The sequence below is a fragment of the Rana temporaria genome, chromosome 6 (genome assembly GCF_905171775.1).
Source record: "Rana temporaria chromosome 6, aRanTem1.1, whole genome shotgun sequence".
Lineage (NCBI taxonomy): Eukaryota > Metazoa > Chordata > Amphibia > Anura > Ranidae > Rana > Rana temporaria.
The window spans coordinates 29,505,483-29,525,483 of record NC_053494.1 but is presented as its reverse complement, the minus strand read 5'-3'; the positions used below and the strand labels follow the sequence as shown (position 1 = coordinate 29,525,483).

The window sequence follows — 20,001 nt, the reverse complement described above, 5'->3', positions numbered from 1 at the left end:
GGACTGCAAGCCAGGAAAGTTCCGCTCTCCGCTGAATGCCAGGGGACGTAGTCACGTGGCTGGTTGCTAGACGCTGGGCGGTCCTAGCAACCAACACCTCTGGAATGTCAGTCAGTGGCGAACAGGAACCGGGACTTCCCCCGGAGTATGGCACCGCTGCACCCGGTTAGAGGCTCAGGGCTATGGACCCCAGATTCGGGGCTATAGCCCCAGAAGCCTCCCCCTAGCGACGCCACTGGTGGAAGGAGCAATGATCCAATCATAAAGTACTCGTTCTGAGTGCAGAACAGTGCCCTGAACTCTAACTGATTGCTGTGGGCTCCTCCAATTTGCCAACCCTCACTTCTCTTCACACAGCTTTATTACAGTAATAGCTCTATGTGGACAGGAAGCCAACTGAGGGCTCATAAGCAAAGCCAAAGAAAATATGATCGAGGTGGGGTTCACCGCTCCAGGGAAATCCCAAGTGCAATTGTGGATAAGTCCAGGTGGATGTGGGTGCTGGCAATGCACTAGGCAATGGAAAGTAGCAAAGGACGGATGGACGGCCGTACACCAAAGAACTCTTGAGTTGACTTTATTGAAGGAACATAAGCAAACACCGCAAATACACAACAGAAATCAAAAACAGCTGTTTTTGATTTCTGCTGTGTATTTGCGGTGTTTGCTTATGTTCCTTCAATAAAGACAACTCAAGAGTTCTTTGGTGTGCGGCCGTCCATCCGTCCTTTGCTACTTTCCAAAGAAAATATGATGTCCTCTATGACACAACAAGGCACCTTTCACCTATAATACACAGTTACATAAGCAAAAAAAAGACATATGACCATCAAGCTCAACCTCTTTAAAGAAATTGCATCCGCTGAAAGCTTTGTTGATCCAGAGCATGGGTGCTCAACCTGTGGCTCTCCAGCTGTTGCGGAACTACAATTCCCATGAGGCATTGCAAGCCGCTGACAGGTACAAGCATGTCTCCCAAAGGCTGAGGCATTATGGGAATTGTAGTTTTGCAACAGCTGGAGAGCCACAGGTTGAGCACCCATGATCCAGAGGAAGGCAAAAAAAAAAAAAAAATGGTTGGGCATATGTAATATACTATGGTAAGCCATATCAACCAATCAGAAATTTGGGCGTATGAAAAAAAGCCCAGGTGACATTGCTCTTCACTCATTTATACATTTTATAATTTAATAATAGCTTTATAAGGTCACATGTATTTCTGTACATTGCAGGGAGCCTTAGTTAAATGCATAGGGAAAGTAAAAGTTAACAAAAAAAATCAATTGCACAGAACGGCTATGGATATACAATGTAACCAAAAAGAATTGTTTACTAGCAGTGAGATGTGTGTGGGTTTGTTTAGGAAACACGATCCATATGGTTTTCACAGAAAAGAAGTGTGGTGATATCATATACATAACACACACACACAGATTTGTCTGAATGAGACAGCCCGGTGACACCCGATAATGATCTTTCAGTATTTGTGTACGCAGGAGGACCCGCCACAAAGGATGTACTAATGTGCCTCCAAACAGTGAGCAATGCTGAGAAGAAGGCAAGCTTGAAATGGCATGGAGAACAGGTACTGTGAGATCTCACAAGCGTATTTCACGCTGGTGACTGCGATAAAAACAGACAGCTATATATATATATATATATATATATATATATATATATATATATATATATATATATATATATATATATATATATATATTTATAAATACCGTATATACTCCAGTATAAGCCGACCTGAATATAAGCTGAGGCACCTTATTTTACCACAAAAAAATGGGAAAATTTATTGACTTGAATATAAGCCTAGGGTGAGAATGCAGCAGCTACTGTAATGCCCTCACTGTGCCCATAAGCAGCCTCAACGTGCCCATTTTCAGCCTCACTGCGCCCATTTTCAGACTCACTGTGCCCATAAGCAGCCTCAACGTGCCCATTTTCAGCCTCACTGTGCCCATAAGCGGCCTCACTGTGCCCATGTACCTTATCCACCGTGTCATCATTGATGAGGAGGGAAGGAAAGCCATATTACGCTGTACATTGTCCCCTCTGATTCACAGCAGGGCTGTGTGTATAGAAAGTCTGTGCCGTCCACTGTAACAAAGCTCCGCCTCCTCCTCGTCACGGACGGACGAGGAAGAGGCGGGACGGCGTGGACTTCCTATACACACAGCCATAGGTGTGCGCAGCCTTTGGCATTAGGGTGTGCAGTGCACCCCAAAGCTCAAACCCACTCTACCAATCACTCACGATGTTCATTCAGAAAGGCAAGTGGTCAGTAAATGGCATATTTACTGGCCCCTTCCCCCACTCATCCTAAAACATCCACAGCAACAACCGGTGGGAGAGGAGGGAAGCTGGCAGTGCTGTGGGGGGAAGGAGGGGGGGGGCAGGTCAGCAGGGGGTGTGCCGCACAGGGTGAATAGGGTGTGCCTGGGCACACCCTGTGCGTACGCCTATGCACACAGCCCTGCTGTGAATCAGAGGGCACAATGTACAGTGCAATATGGCTTTCCTTCCCTGCTCATGAAGACTGACATGGTGGCAGAGAAGAACCTGACTCGAGTATAAGCACAAAAAAATGTGCTGAAAAACTTGGCTTATACTCGAGTATATATACACACACAATAGTAATCAAATGTTTTAGGCAGGTGTGAAAAAAATGCAGTAAATTAAGAATGCTTACAGAAAAAGAAATGTTAATAGTTTATTTTTATCAACAAAATGGAAAGTAAATGAAGACAAATCCAAATCAAATCAATATTTAGTATGACCACTCTTTGCCATCAAATTAGTATCAATTCTTCTATACTTGCACACAGTTTTTGAAGGAACTCGGCAGGTAGGTTGTTCCAAACATCTTGGAGAACCAAGCACAGACCTTCTGTGAATGTAGGCTGCCTCAAATCCTTCTGTCTCTTCATGTCATCCCAGACAGACTCCATGATGTGTTTTTTTATTTTAAAATAAAAGCAATTTATTTTTGGAGTGCGGCTGTCCATAACGTTTTTCCTTCAATTTGCATAGATAGATATATAGATATAGATATTTTTTTAACTAGGACTGCACCGATACCACTTTTTTAAGAACGAGTACCGTATTTATCGGCGTATATCGCGCACTATTTTCCCCTTAAAATAAGGGGAAAATCGTGGGTGCGCGATATACGCTGATAGCCGCTTCACGCGCTCTGTTTGAAATCCTGCGCCGACATATACCGAGTGCAGTACACTCGGGTACATTCGGCCAGGTTCGGCTTCGCTCGTGCTCACGCATAAACGTCACAGAGCGTGAGTGCGAACTAAGCCGAGCCTTGCCGAATGTACCCGAGTGTACTGCACTCGGTATATGTCGGCGGAGGCGTTCGAACTGAGCGCGGGAAGCGGGGACTCGACGTGAGGCGCGCGCTGGAGAAGCCGGGAGGACACCATCGAGGCCGCAGACGGACGCCGGACCGGACGATGGACGCTGGGAAGACACCAAAACTGTAAGTAATAAAATCATATAACTTTTTTTTTTACAGGAATTTCGGGGGCAACATTAGGGGTGTGCGGTATACGCGGGAGCGCGTTATACCGCGATAAATACGGTAAGTACTGATACTTTTTTTTATTTATATATATATATATATATATATATATATATATATATATATATATATATATATACATATATATATATATTTGTAAGTGAGAGAAATAAAAAAATACAGTATCTATCTATCTATCTATCTATCTATCTATCTATCTATCTATATATCTATTTACATATATTATCTATTTATATAGATATATATATAGATATCTATCTATATATAGATATATATCTATATATAGATAGATATATATAGATATATATATCTATCTATTTTTTTTTTTAACTAGGGCTGCACCAATACCACTTTTTATAAACGAGTACAAGTACTGATACTTTTTTTTATTTTATATATATATATATATATATATATATATATATATATATATATACATATATATATATATATATATATATTTGTAAATGAAAGAAATAAAAATGATATATATATGTATGTATATATATATATATATATATATATATATACATACACAATTCTATTCTGTTCCATCAAAATATGATTCTAAAGTGTATTCCAGTCATACTATCCCATACACATGATAAACCCCCAACACACCATGACTGCTCGTGGTCATCAAGGATCCCTACAACTCATATTGCAAATAATATTAATACCGTTAACAGACCTACAAAACATACAACACACAACGGCCAGTTCTGATTGCTGGTGCCTCACTGAGACGGTCAAATCACAAAGAATTGACAATGTAGAAAAAGCCTTGTATCACCAATGACTTGGTGCGGATGTACTTACTCAGTGGGATGTTGGTGGAGATCTGCACAAGAACAATGTAATGATGAGTGTAGAATATCAGCCCTCGGCTTTTGAACAGCCACACCTTGGCGCACACCCAGATGCAGACCCCCCCTTCCCGAGCCATTGCACACCTGTACAGGCAGCACATGATACAGAATCCTCCCCAGGGGGGTAGCTTTTTAATGACATCTGAATAAAGCTCTCAGCATACAGTTACACCTGAGGTACAGAGCTGCAAGGCCTATGTGACATCCCCATAAACTACACCTGAGGTACAGAGCTGCAAGGCCTATGCAACATCCCTATAAACTACACCTGAGGTACAGAGCTACAAGGCCTATGTAACATCCCCATAAACTACACCTGAGGTACAGAGCTGCAAGGCCTGTGTAACATCCCCATAAACTACACCTGAGGTACAGAGCTGCAAGGCCTATGCAACATCCCCATAAACTACACCTGAGGTACAGAGCTGCAAGGCCTGTATAACATCCCCATAAACTACACCTGAGGTACAGAGCTGCAAGGCCTATGTAACATCCCCATAAACTACACCTGAGGTACAGAGCTGCAAGGCCTATGCAACATCCCCATAAACTACACCTGAGGTACAGAGCTGCAAGGCCTGTGTAACATCCCCATACACTACACCTGAGGTACAGAGCTGCAAGGCCTATGTAACATCCCCATACACTACACCTGAGGTACAGAGCTGCAAGGCCTGTGTAACATCCCCATACACTACACCTGAGGTACAGAGCTGCAAGGCCTATGTAACATCCCCATAAACTACACCTGATGTACAGAGCCGCAAGGCCTGTGTAACATCCCCATAAACTACACCTGAGGTACAGAGGTGCAAGGCCTATGTAACATCCCCATAAACTACACCTGAGGTACAGAGCTGCAAGGCCTGTGTAACATCCCCATAAACTACACCTGAGGTACAGAGCTGTAAGGCCTATGCAACATCCCCATAAACTACACCTGAGGTACAGAGCCGCAAGGCCTATGTGACATCCCATAAACTACACCTGAGGTACGGAGCTGCAAGGCCTGTGTAACATCCCCATAAACTACACCTGAGGTACAGAGCTGCAAGGCCTATGTAACATCCCCATACACTACACCTGAGGTACAGAGCTGCAAGGCCTGTGTAACATCCCATAAACTACACCTGAGGTACAGAGCTGCAAGGCCTGTGTGACATCCCCATAAACTACACCTGAGGTACAGAGCTGCAAGGCCTATGCAACATCCCCATAAACTACACCTGAGGTACAGAGCTGCAAGGCCTGTATAACATCCCCATAAACTACACCTGAGGTACAGAGCTGCAAGGCCTATGTAACATCCCCATAAACTACACCTGAGGTACAGAGCTGCAAGGCCTATGCAACATCCCCATAAACTACACCTGAGGTACAGAGCTGCAAGGCCTGTGTAACATCCCCATACACTACACCTGAGGTACAGAGCTGCAAGGCCTATGTAACATCCCCATACACTACACCTGAGGTACAGAGCTGCAAGGCCTGTGTAACATCCCATAAACTACACCTGAGGTACAGAGCTGCAAGGCCTATGTAACATCCCCATACACTACACCTGAGGTACAGAGCTGCAAGGCCTATGTAACATCCCCATACACTACACCTGAGGTACAGAGCTGCAAGGCCTATGTAACATCCCCATAAACTACACCTGAGGTACAGAGCTGCAAGGCCTGTGTAACATCCCCATAAACTACACCTGAGGTGCAGAGCTGCATCCCCATAAACTACACCTCTCAGGGAAGAATTATTGGAGGCTGCCATTGCTGACCTCTACTTTTAAGAATGCTCTTTGCCTGGCTGTCATGTAGATTTGGCTTTCATGCACTCTAATGCCGCGTACACATAGGAAAAAAATAGAACATGTTCTATATTTAAACTCAGATGGAATTCATTGGAATTTCAGATGAAAAAACTCAGATGGGGCTACACATGATCGGAAAATCTGATGGAAAAAGTCCATCGGAAATTCCGATCGTGTGTATGGGGCATTAGGTAAGGTTTCTGACTTTCATCAGTCTTGCCTACACACCATCAGTTAAAAATCAGTTCGTGTCAGAACGTGGTGACGTAAAACACTACGACGTGCTGAGAAAAATTAAGTTCAATGCTTCCGAGCATGCGTCGACTTGATTCTGAGCATGCGTGGATTTTTAACCGATGGAATTGCCCACAGACGATCGTTTTTTCTCTATCGATTTTTTAACCATCAGATAATTTTAAAACAGGTTCTAAGTTTTTTCACCGATGGGGAAAAAAAACAATGGGGCCCACACACGATCGGTCCGTCCGATGAAAACGCTTCATCGGACCGTTTTCATCAGATGAACCGATCGTGTGTACGCGGCATAACAGGTTTTCTTCTAAGATTGCCCTGTATTTGGCTCCATCCATTTTCCCATCAACTCTGACCAGCTTTCCTGTCCCTGCTGAAGAGAAGCAACCCCACAACATGATGCTGCCACCACCATGTTTCACAGTGGGGATGGTGTGTTCAGGTTGATGTGCAGTGTTAGTTTCCCGCTACACATAGTGTTTTGCTTTTAGGCCAGAGCACCTTCTTCCACAAGTTTGCTGTGTCACCCACATGGCTTCTCGCAAACTGCAAACAGGACTTCTTTTGGCTTTCTTTCAACAATGGCTTTCTCCTCGCCACTTTTCCATAAAGCCCAGATTTGTGGAGAGTACAACTAAAGCCTCGTACACACGACCGAGGAACTCGACGGGCGAAACACATAGTTTTCCTCATCGAGTTCCTTGTTAGGCTGTCGAGGAACTCGACAAGGTAAGTTTCTCCATTCCCGTTGAGGAAAAAGAAGACATGCTCTCTTTTTGGCTCGATGGGATCCTCGACAGTTTCCTTGTCGAAAAATGTACACACGACCGGTTTCCTCTACAAAAAAAAAAACTCGGTCGTGTGTACGAGGCCTTACAGTAATCCCACCTGAGCTGTGGATCTCTGCAGCTCCTCCAGAGTTACCATGGGCCTCTTGTCTGCTTCTCTGATTAATGCTCTCCTTCCCCGGCCTGTCAGTTTAGGTGGACGGCCATGTCTTGGTAGGTTTTCAGTTGTGCCATACTCTTTCCATTTTCAGATGATGGATTGAACAGTTCTCTGTGAGATGTTCAAAGCTTGGGATATTTTTTTATAACCTAACCCTGCTTTAAACTTCTCCACAACTTTATCCCTGACCTGTCTGGTGTGTTCCTTGGCCTTCATGATGCCGTGTGTCCACTAAGGTTCTCTAACAAACCTCTGAGGGCTTCACAGAACAGCTCTATTTATACTGAGATTAAATTACACACAGGTGAACTCTATTTAATAATTAGGTGACTTCTAAAGGCAATTGGTTCCACTAGATTTTAGTTAGGGGTATCAGAGTAAAGGGGACTGAATACAAATACACGCTACGCTTTTCAGATATTTATGTGAAAAAGGCCTAAATCTGTCTCCCGCCTCCTGTTTAATGTTGCTTGGCTGTGCGACAGAATTCATACATGTCCTTAGTATGGATTAATAATACAAATAATAATAACTCTCGTTTGCAGTCAAAACTGTCTGGAGCATGAACTCATTTTGACATCGGCCTTGTTTGACTCATGTAAACACAGGACAAGGCGTTTACTGTACTTCCACCCTCTATGAATTATTTAACAACTATAACATTTTAGTCATTTGCCCGCAATTATTTTTTTTTTCACTCAGCAAATGAACCCATTGTCTCTGTGTTGTCCTAGAGACAAAGAAATGTGTTGTTTGCAAAGCAGCATTCAAAATGGCTGACAGACACAAGAGAGTTTTCCATGTTCCCCTGACAACTGCCACATTCACACCACTGGGTTGTTTGAACTTCCACTAAATGTTGTGTACACATAGAAGGATATTCTGAGTGATGGATTGACCCAGAGAGATTACTAGGAGCTGCCAATCCTTGTTCCAAATAAAGTGCAGATAAGGGCAATCAGGTGTCATGCTTGGAACACAACTCCGCGGCGTGCGCTCCAAGAACCGGACGTGGAGTCACCGGAAGTTCCGGCTAATGCATTTCACTCCTCCCCGAAGCATCTTCAGAGTGATCATGAAGTCATACATGCCAGTACAACTTAGGCCTCGTACACACGACCGAGGAACTCGTCGTAAAAAAAACATTGTTTTCCTCAACGAGTTCCTTGTTAGGCTTGTCGAGAAACTCGACAAGCTTGCTTTGCGTACACACAGTCAAGACCAAATCTCCTCGTTCTCAAACGCGGTGACGTACAACACATGCAACGGCAGGGGAAGTTTGATTCCACTGGCACAACCCTTGGGGCTGCTTTTGCTAATCTCATGTTACTGCGTGTTAAGTAAATGTCTGGTGAGAGATGATTTGCACTTTTCAGTCTGTTACAGCGTGACAAATGTGCTATCTCCATTACAAACGCTACTTTTACCGAAGGTGCGCTCCCGTCTCATACTTTATTCTGAACATGCGCGGGTTTCTAAGCATACACACGAACGTGTTTCTCGTCGAAAACCAGCCCGACGAGGCTCACGGCGAGGAAATCGAGACTCCCGTCGAGGAAAAAGAGAACTTGTTCTCTTTTTTCCTCGTCGAGTTCCTCGACAGTTTCCTCGATGAAAAACGTACACACGACCGGTTTCCTCGGCAAAAAAGCTCTCCCACCAAGTTTCTTGATGGATTATATCGAGGAAAACGGTCGTGTGTACGAGGCCTGAGAGTTTATTTTCTGCTGGACATACGGAGGAAATGAGAACCAGCACAGGATTCTGAGGATTCCCCGTACATTAACAGGCGCAATACCCATTAAGAGATGGTGAGTGAGGGCACATGAGGAGGGGAGCATAACACCTGATTGCCCCTATATGCACTTTATTTGGAGCGTGGATTGCACTTTAGAAGATTAAGGGCTCATTTACACTTGCTTCGGCTTCAACACGCATTAATGGCTAGTTTACACTTACTTTAAAACAAGGCTTCGCATATGCTTGTTAAAGCGGAGGTCTACACAAAAAGTGAACCTCCGCTTTTCTGAACCCCCCCCCCCCCCTCTGGTGTCACATTTGGCAACTTTACTGGGGGAGGGGGGTGCAGATACCTGTCTAATACAGGTATTTAGACCCACTTCGGGTAATAGACTGCTGCCCCTTCTCCCCCGCTGTCTTCTGGGAAACACACTGGTCCCAGGAGACAGCGGGGACCAGTGAGCATGCGCCGCGCGACTCGTGCATGTGCAGTAGGGAACTGGGCAGTGAAGCCGCAACGCTTCACTTCCTGATTCCCTCACCAAAGATGGAGGCGGGGGCAGCCGAGAGACGAGCGATTGCTCGGCTACGTGTTCGATGTGTCCACCGCAACGTCACGGTCACAATAAAAAAAAAATCGCAGATCGCCGCCATTACTAGTAAAAAAAAAAAATGCCATAATTCTATTCCCTATTTTGTAGATGCTAGAACTTTTGCGCAAACCGATCAAATACGCTTATTGCAATTTTTTTTTGACAAAAATATGTAGAAGAATACGTATCGGCCTAAACTGAGGATTTTTTTTTTCTTTTTTAAATTATGATATTTATTAAATCAAAAAGTAAAAGATATTGTGTTTTTTTGAAAATTGTCGCTCTTCTTTTGTTTATAGCGCAACAAATATGATCAAATACCACCAAAAGAAAGCTCTATTTGTGGGGAAAAAAGGGCGTCAATTTTGTTTGGGAGCCACGTCGCACGACTGCGCAATTGTCATTCAATGTGCGACAGTGCTGAAAACTAAAAATTGGTCTGGGCAGGAAGGGGCTGAAAATGCCTGGTATGGAAGTGGTTAAAGAGACACTTTTGATAGGATCCTGTGCAGTTCGTTTCGGTCCGGATATAAACTGTGTTCTGGGGAAGAGGCCCTTGTCCCCATCAACTTCGGGACACTGGGCTCTGGGATGGAAGTGGGGGGGGGGGGGGGGTAGAGCCTTTCCTGACATGCCGGACTGCATGCTCAGATAAGGGTCTGATATAGATTTGGGGGGGGGGGGGCAGGGCAAGCCATTTTTTTTTATTGTGGCATGGGCCTGGTATGGATTGGGGGGGGACCCCATGCTGGTTTTTTTTCAGAATTTTTCATTGCCGGTGTAGTGTTACAGTTTGCTGCCTATCGTAGAATGCTGCAGAAGTCACGTGGCGGCCAACTGCGCATGCGCGAAGCATTCCAAACGCAAGTGCAATGCGTTCCAATGGATTTTCGACAGTACACACCAGCGAACCCGGCATTCAGGGCGACGTGGATTTAGAGGAAAGTGGCCAGTCGGCCTCACGTCCTCGCTTTGCTCAGACGGCTCGCTCCGCTCGCTCAGCCTCCTGGCTCTTTTTTTAACATCCTCCAATCCACGGGGATGTTAAGGAAAGAGCCTGGATGCCGACCGAGGTTTTACTGGTGTGCACTGTCGTGAATCCATTGGAACGCATCGCATTTGTGTTTGGATTGCATCGCGCATGCGCAGTTGGCCGCCACGTGACTTCTGGAGCATTCTAGGATAGGCAGCAAACTGTGACAATACACCGGCATTTTTTTGTTTACATTTCGAGTCATTGGTTGTTAAGGACGTGGCGGCTAGCTTCCTGGCCTGCTCCTTAACGACCAGCTATTCTTCACACAGAATTCAAATTGGTCGATCATTTTTTGACTGATCTGAATTCGAATTGTTCCTAAAATTTGGAATTTGTTAGAAAATTTATGAACAAAACTAAATTATACGAATTCCGAAGCAAATGAACGATCACAAAATTAGTAACATAACAAATCTATGCACATGTCTACCTTGTAGAAGATATTTAAGATTAGAAATTTCTCAGCAGGCTATATTAAAAATGCTGTAGGAAGAGATGACTTGTTCGGGTCACAGCAATCAATTAGATTTGAACTTCATGTCTCCCACCGTCATTTTCTGGTGCAGATTTGAATATGATTGGCTGCAATGAGTTGACTAAGACAGCTGTTTTGTCAGAGAGCTCTTATGTGGCTTTTAGTTGAATCTTTGACAAGCTTTCCCTGAAGCTCTTTGATAAATAAGGCCCATGGGGGTAGACAAGGGAAGATTTCAGGCTTTCCGATGCACTCTTTGACTACAGAAAGTGTTCTTCAACATACAGACATAATAAGGACCTTTCCCTCATTATGGCAGCTAGGAGCTGTCATCATTAGGATACAATTTTCAACATATTGAGCGCCATTTCATAAAAGTACCAAACTCTAGCGATGCAAAGCTCCACCCCTTTCTACTAAATTTCACCCCCTTTTTAACCAAAATGTCGGGGCTGGTGACTTTACATATAAGGCAAAAATAGAAACCATTATTATTACTCTATATTATTATTTTATTATGATATATATTTCATTATTATTATTATTATATATTATTATTTTATCATAATATATACATATATATATATATATATATATATATATATATATATAAATTATAATTATTATTAATATTATTATTAGTAGTAAGAGCGACAGTTCATATATATCTTACCAATGAGAAGAGGAATTATTGACTAAATCCGGCCATCCATGGATTAAACTTCGTCCGGTTAAGCAGGGACGGGACAAATTTCGATCCATGTATGGGGACAGTGGTTGTACAGTAGTCGATCTACCGATCAACCTCAGTGTCAGGCCCCATACACACCATAGAATCTATCCGCAGATAAATCCGTGCAAACGGGTTTCAGCGGATAGATTCTATGGTGTGTACACTCCGTGGGATATTTATCCGCAGATAAATCTCCCCTGGGATGGATTTCCAGCAGATGGATATTTGCTGACATGCTCAACAAATCCATCTGCTGGAATCCATTCCAACGGATGGATCCGCTCGTCTGTACAGACTTACCGGATCCATCCGTCCAAAGGGATTCCCCGCACGCGTCGTAATGATTTGACGCATGCGTGGAATTCCTTATATGACAGCGTCGCGCCCGTCGCCGCGTCATAATAGCGGCGACGGCGCGACACGTCATCGGCAGAGGATTTCAGCGCGGATTTCAATGCGATGGTGTGTACACGCCATCGCATAGAAATCCTCTGAAATCTTTGAGAGGATTTATCCGCGGATACGGTCCGCTGGACCGTATCTGCGGATAAATCCTCTCGTGTGTATGGGGCCTCAGTGTATTCTGATTGCGGAGAAATCATTAGGGCACATAAAAATTACTTATCAATCTTAGCCGCTTGCCGACTGCCTCACGACTATTTGTCCTGTTTACCGATATCATTGAAAGTGAAAGTGAAAGAAAATCCCAAAGTTTGGGTTGTCACCAGAAAAGTAATAGAGGGAAATTCTTCCAATAGTTCTGGTGGCCTTGGGGTCCCCATGAAATTCCCTTAATTTGCAAGGATTTCCTCTCACTTCTTTTTTGGCTATGGGACAGAAAGTGAGGGTAAATCTCTACAATGGGACACAGATTCCGAAAATTCTAATAGGGGTTATAACGCTCCCCAGGGCCTTCTTTAACACAGGGCAAAAGGGGCAGCTGCTCCAGGCCCAGTCATTGTTGTGGGGCCCAAAGCAGCTGCCCCTTGAGCCCGCAAATATTTGATAAGTGGATACGGGAGGGGTCAAGAAAATGTTTGCCCAGTGTCCAATCAATATTAAAGACAGCCCTGACAGCCCTACCTAAGGCCCCTTTCACACTGAGGAGTATTTCAGGCGCTTTAGCGCTAGAAATAGCGCATAAATAACGCTGAAAAAAATACTCCTGCCCAGCATTCTCAATGTGAAACCATACTTAGGCGATGCGCTGGCGGGAGAAAAAAAATCTCCTGCAAGCAGCATCTTAGGAGGGGTGAGAGGAGCGGTGTGCGTTATGCGCCTTCACCGCTCCTTCCCATTGAAAACAATGGGACACAGCGGTAATACTGCTGGCAAGTACCGCACCACTAGCAGCCGAATCCCGCCGCATTTCCGACGCAATTCCGACTTCGTTTTGAAGTGGAATTGGTGTTCCACTTCCTCCTTCCTCCTACGGCCACCTAGGTGACTCCTCCTCTCCCTCTAGGCGGCACGTGACAGGTCCCAGAAGATTGACTGTCCACTGGGAGAGCGCAGCCTGGAACTCCACTTTAAGCCACTGGCTAAAAACAAGTATGTAGATGAAGTGCCGGGACAGGGTCATCTCTAGTGCCTAGGATGAACATGCCAAACTGCGCCCCCCCCCCCCAAGATATATGAACATTATGTGTCAGCATGCTTACCCCCAAGTATAAATTCCCCCTTCTCCCAGGACAAATCTGCCCCCCTGCTGAAATCCCTCCTCTCAACACAATTCTTTGCCCCCACCATTTCCCCTCCCAGTTCAAATCCCCCCCCCCCAAAAAAAAATCACTCAGCCTAGCACTATTCCTCTACCCCTCAAATTCCCCTTCTGAGTACACAATCTCTCCCCCCACTCCAAATGCCCCCTCCCAGGGCAATCCCCCCCTCACCCTCTACATATCACTTCATCTAGCACAATACTCTTCTCCCATCCCCCCCTTCCAACTCAAATCCCCCCATAGCACCCCCCCCCCCCCCCCAAATTTCCCCTCCTAGAACAATTCTTACCCCCGCTGCTCCCCAAATACCTCCATTCAACACAAAGCCCCTCCCCCCAATCTCCTCATGGAGCCTCCTACCTCCCATGATACCACAATGCCCAGGACACCGGCACCTCCTGCCCACCCCTTGCCCCGGCCCTCTGTAGATGAGGTATTCTGCCTTCCCTTTCACTTCTCTAGCTCCATGTGTGTTTCAGCTCTGCGACTCAGAATTTTCAGGAGGATTTCAGTGATGGCAGCCAACATTTTTCTGCCACTGCAGGTTCCATTCCCAATAAGTGGTACCATCTTCCTCTAATAACAAGAAGCTGAGTTATGGGTTTCTTTACAGGGCAGGCAATCTGACCTGGAACTTAAGAAAATCAAATTCATCTAAATATAAACTATGGCCCAGATTCACATAGAGCAGGGCGCACATTACACCGCCGTAGTGCACACACTGTTTGCTACGCCAACGCAGCGCAGAGAGGCAAGCATTGCATTCAGCAAGCCAGTGCTCCCAACGCTGCGCCAGCGTGGCGTAGGTTTCGAAGGCGCGCGTCGGCGTAGGTGGAAGTGGGTGTGAACCCATGCAAATGAGGCGTGACCCCATGCAAATGATGGGCCGAGCACCAGACAGGTACGTATAACGAACTGGGCATGCGCCGTGACATGGACGCACCCCTATGCGCCTGCTCACAACCACGCCGGCAAAACTGCCTAAGCTACGCCAGGTCCCTGCGTACGCCGTGAACATAGCGTATGCCCAGCCAGACACAGGTCCAACGCACAATACGCCGGCTTGTGTTCCCTGGTGCAGACCTGAGCATGTCTGTTGCCGGGTTGCACCTCCTTTATGGGGAATAACTTTACGCCGGACGTACAACTTACGCGCATCTCGCGTAGCATGCACCGGGCACACGCACGTTTGTGAATCGCCGTATTTTCCTCATTTGCATTTTTGAATGGCTAATCAATGGGAGCGGCACCATGCTCCCTGCCTAAATGTGCGCCCACTCTACGCCGGCGTAAGCAAGATACGTCGGCGGGGTGTAGCCTGTTTTTAGGCGCATATTAGTTTGTGGGTCTGGCGCACAGATACGATGGCGCACATTTGCACATACGTCGGCTTAACTTGTTAGACGTCGGCGTAAGTGCTTTGTGAATCTGGGCCTATGAGTCCGGAATTGCCAAATTTTACCAAATTCATTGCCGGGGTTTATGAATGGTACCACTCTCCACCAAGCAATGCACAGATTTTTCAATTCCTAGTTATGGCTTGGGTGACGGTCTCAAAGCAAGTTGTAACTATAGCCAAAGCAGACCATGCAACTGCTATGGGGCCCAGAACTACAGTTATCTGGTTACACAATAATTTATGCAAGTAGCGATAACATTTTTTAAATAGCAACATTTTTGAATATAGCCTCACATAATATTCAATAATAAATAGAAAAAAAGTACCATCATCCAAATTTGTATAGAAAGACTAGACAAGGTGGAAATATGGAGGCAGTTGCTGATGCTGCCCAACCAGATATAGCCACCTAAGGGGAGGACATGCTGGACTATCTCAGTACTAATACAGTGACAATATAGTCTAGTAAAAAATATATTGTTTAATACATATAAAACATACACAAATGTTAAAAACAATACACCACAAAAAACAACTACTAAAGGGTAACCCCGTGAGATTTCTGTTGGAGTAGAGTATGAACTGTTTCCTCTACCGGTTTCGTGGACTAAGGCGCTTCTTCAGGAGGAGTAGTCTGTGAAACAAATAATTAGGGCTGTGGAAATTAAAGATTAATTCCTCGATTAATCGTTAATTTTTTTTGATTGATCAAAATTCTTTTGATCGGTACTAGTGGTGCAACGGATCGTAAATGATCCGTGATCCGAACAGGTCACCATATCGGCACACCACATGATGCGCGGAGCTCCGTGCTGCCTTGGCCATAGGAAAGGCTGTGGCTTCGACCTAGCTCCCGGAGCGGCGGCCATCTTGGTCCACCCGGTGGTGGCCTAGATGAGCCTAGAGCGGCACTCTGATGTCATCACCCGGCCTCAACTGCTTGTGTTCAGCCGGCTTCTCTGGTAAGTCTAAGCAAGCACTAATCTTCCTATACAGTGGGGGGGATGGGGACCATATTACAGTGGGGGGATGTCTGTGGATATTACAATGGGGGAGATATCTGTGGATTACAGTGGGGAGATGTTTGTGGATATTACAGTGGGAAGATGTCTGTGGATATTACAGTGGGGGAGATGTCTGTGGATATTACAGTGGGGGAGATTATGGATATTACAGTGGGGGAGATGTCTGTGGATATTACAGTGGGGGAGATGTCTGTGGATATTACAGTGGGGGGGGGGAGATGTCTGTGGATACTACAGTAGGGGAGATTGTGGATATTACAGTGGGGGAGATTGTGGATATTACAGTGGGGGAGATGTCTGTGGATATTACAGTGGGGAGATGTCTGTGTAAATTACAGTGGGGGAGATGTTTGTGTATATTACAGTGGGGGAGATGTCTGTCGATATTACAGTGGGGACTATATATGGTGGTGATCCGAAAAATGTATGTGCGTTATAATTAATCGAAATTAGTCGATTAATCGATTTAAAAAAAATCGAAAATTTTAATCAGTAACGGCCCTACAAATAATGCAATGAACCAAAACATAAAGATACATATAAAGCAATACATACACGATATAATACAGGAATAAAGGCATTGTTTAAGATCTTATCTTGCATTATTTGTTTCACAGACTACTCTTCCTGAAGAAGCGGCTTAGCCCGCAAAACCGGTAGAGGAAACTCCACTCCACTCCAACAGAAATCTCACGGGGGTTACCCGTTAGTAGTTGTTGATTTTTGTTGTGTATTGTTTTTAATATTTGTGTATGTTTTATATGTATTAAACAATATCTTTTTTACTATAGTATATTGTCATTGTATCAGTACCAAGATAGTCCAGCACGTCCTCCACCTTAAGTGGCTATATCTGGTTGGGCAGCAACTGCCTCCATCAGGCATGTACTGGTCATTGGGACTACAGTAAATTTCCCGGTGGGTCGATGGCTCAGTGGGCCGGTTTCAGTGACAGCCTGTCAAGTAATGGCTGCACGGCTCACCCTCCACTTCATGAAGTGATGTAAGAAGGATGAGAAAAATACAGAGGAGAATAAGTAAAATAATAAAAGAGGACTCCTTATGTTATGATACGTATGTTTTTTTTTTTGCACAATTGTGTATGGTTAACCCCTTAACGCCCGTCGCACGACTATTTACGTCCGCAGAATGGCACGGACAGGCAGAATGACATATATATACGTCCTTGCCTTCTAGCGGGTGGGGGGTCCGATCGGGACCCCCCCCCCCCCGCTGCGTGCGGCGGGCGGGTTCCCTCGGGGAGCGATCCGGGACGACGGCGCGGCTATTCGTTTATAGCCGCTCCGTCGCGATCGCTCCCCGAGGCTGAAGCACGGGGAGAGCCGTATGTAAACACGGCTTCCCCGTGCTTCACTGTGGCCGCGTATCGATCGAGTGATCCCTTTTATAAGGGAGACTCGATCGATGACGTCAGTCCTACAGCCACACCCCCCCACACTAAGTGAACACTAACCCCTACAGCGCCCCCTGTGGTTAACTCCCAAACTGCAACTGTCATTTTCACAATAAAGAATGCAATTTAAATGCATTTTTTGCTGTGAAAATGACAATGGTCCCAAAAATGTGTCAAAATTGTCCGAAGTGTCCACCATAATGTCGCATTCACGAAAAAAATCGCTGATTGCCGCCAATAGTAGTAAAAAAAAAATAATTAATAAAAATGCAATAAAACTATCCCCTATTTTGTAAACGCTATTAATTTTGCGCAAACCAATCGATAAACGCTTATTGCGATTTTTTTTACCAAAAATAGGTAGAAGAATACGTATCGGCCTAAACTGAGGAAAAAATACATTTGTATATATGTTTTTGGGGGATATTTATTACAGCAAAAAGTAAAAAATATTGCATTTTTTTTCAAAATTGTCGCTCTATTTTTGTTTATAGCGCAAAAAATAAAAACTGCAAAGGTGATCAAATACCACCAAAAGAAAGCTCTATTTGTGGGGAAAGGACGCCAATTTTGTTTGGGAGCCACGTCGCACGACCGCGCAATTGTCTGTTAAAGCGACGCAGTGCTGAATCGCAAAACCTGGCCTGGGCATTTAGCTGCAAAATGGTCCGGGGCTTAAGTGGTTAATAAACTGTTTTTGTGCTTGTTTGCAAATTTAATTTGGGCCGGTCTGAATGAAGTCCAGGACCAAATTTTTGTCTCAGTCCAGCCTCCATATTTCCACCTTTTCTAACATTTTAAAATACATTTGCAAAACAAAAGAATGCATATGTTGTTTAGGTACCTGTATACGATTTCTATAAAAGTAATATTCTGTATCACTAGAGCAATTGCCTAGAAGGTGGACATTGCAGAAGCAGAAGGTGGGGCCCTATGGACCTTTAGGTTTTGCATAGCTCCCTTTGTCAGAAATATCTGCCTAGAAGCAAGGAGAACGGCACAGACCTAGGCATGGATAATGAATCACATTATCCTACAGACCTTCGGAATGGTCTGTGATTCACCCCTCCGTCTCGCACATCAACAATGTACAGTTCTGCAGAGGTAGCCGTGTCCATCCACACACACAGTGATGTTCTGTAGACATCATTCATACAGCGAGGCCCAGTGTCTTTCAATGTACACAAGCATTGTGTAGGTGTGAGAGGCTTAAGCACACAGATATACACATACTTTCCAGGACATGCCAACCTCCACTGCTGTTAAGTCATGCCTTTGTAATACTTAGCCATAGGGTGCCACCTGGCTGGTATTTTAAAGGCCGGGCCAGGAAAAATGGGGCTCGTTGCCAATGTTATTATTAGGGCAGGCGTTCAAAAGATAAAAAATGCTGGATTTATTTATTTTTTAAAGGTGGTGACCATATTTATAAAATCAGAACAATCTATTTAATCCGTGCTTAATTTGGCATAGGACTCACTTAACCCTTCCTTGTCCGGGGAGGCCGGATATTCAATAATTGTGTGAGTTTTTATTTATTTAATGAAATTCTTCTAGCGAATTCTCTAAGATATCAAACAGACTTAAAAGGTTATGGCTGTGATCTGTGGTGTAGCAGGGACTGGGTAACTGAGCAATGTTCTGCAGGCCTGGGACTCTGAGCGTGGTTAATAGGATATCTGAAGCGATGGTCTGCAGTTGCCAGGCAGAAAAAAAGTGTTAAGGAAGTAATGATATCTCTGGCTTAAAAAAAAAAAAAGAAGGAGTTGCCATAGATCATGCATGTGCAAAGGTTTAATTAATTAATGGGCAAATTACTGCAGGTCTTTAATAGCAATTAGGCGAAGGCCATTGATAGGTCTGGCAAGGAAAGGGTCAAAGGGCATAGTCTGACAAGCTAGCTTTTTAGGGTGGGTATACATTTGTAAGAGTGATGCTTGGTTTAGAGGTGGACACAAGAGTTATCATTGGTCTGGTACGGCAGAGATTAATGGTGCATGGCTAGTCTGCAGATATTGGGCTGCCTTACCTGTAGCCGTCAGTAATCAGATGCAGGTTGGGAGAAGCCCCCTGCTCCTTTCATCCCGTGTCCAACTTGTCCTGGAGAGTCTTGTGCAGCCAAAGCCAGGTCCAGTCACACACCAGTCAAGGCCCCCCCCCAGAAAAGCACAGGTTGGGCCTGCCTTTCTGTCCTGACCTGTCCTCTGACTGGGCAGACCTGGCTGCAAACCTTAATTTCTGGGACCAGCTGTGATCAGGGCCAGAGATGAAGCAAGCCAGACTGTCTGCCCTAGATCTCCTTCTTCTCCTGTCTGCCACCTGCACCCTCTGTCACCATCTATGTCCTCTTCTCTTTTGTTGCTCCTGAACACTGTGTTGTCCTCCCTTTGCTGGTTGAGTGTCAGTTCCTGCACACTG

The 20,001-nt window shown here is 44.9% G+C and overlaps 1 protein-coding gene across 2 annotated transcripts in view; it reads right to left on the bottom strand.

The window, feature by feature from the left end:
* SBK1 (SH3 domain binding kinase 1) overlaps positions 1 to 19,697 on the bottom strand; it is a 37,810-nt gene extending 18,113 nt beyond the window's left edge. Inside the window, exon 1 of one of the 2 annotated variants that reach the window (XM_040356556.1) lies at positions 19,613 to 19,697. The gene's annotated coding sequence lies outside the window, so the exon portion shown is untranslated. Of the gene's footprint in view, positions 1 to 4,387; positions 4,420 to 19,612 lie in introns of those variants that run through there. The other variant, XM_040356557.1, reaches the window with a different exon arrangement.
* Between the last annotated feature and the right edge of the window lie 304 nt (positions 19,698 to 20,001).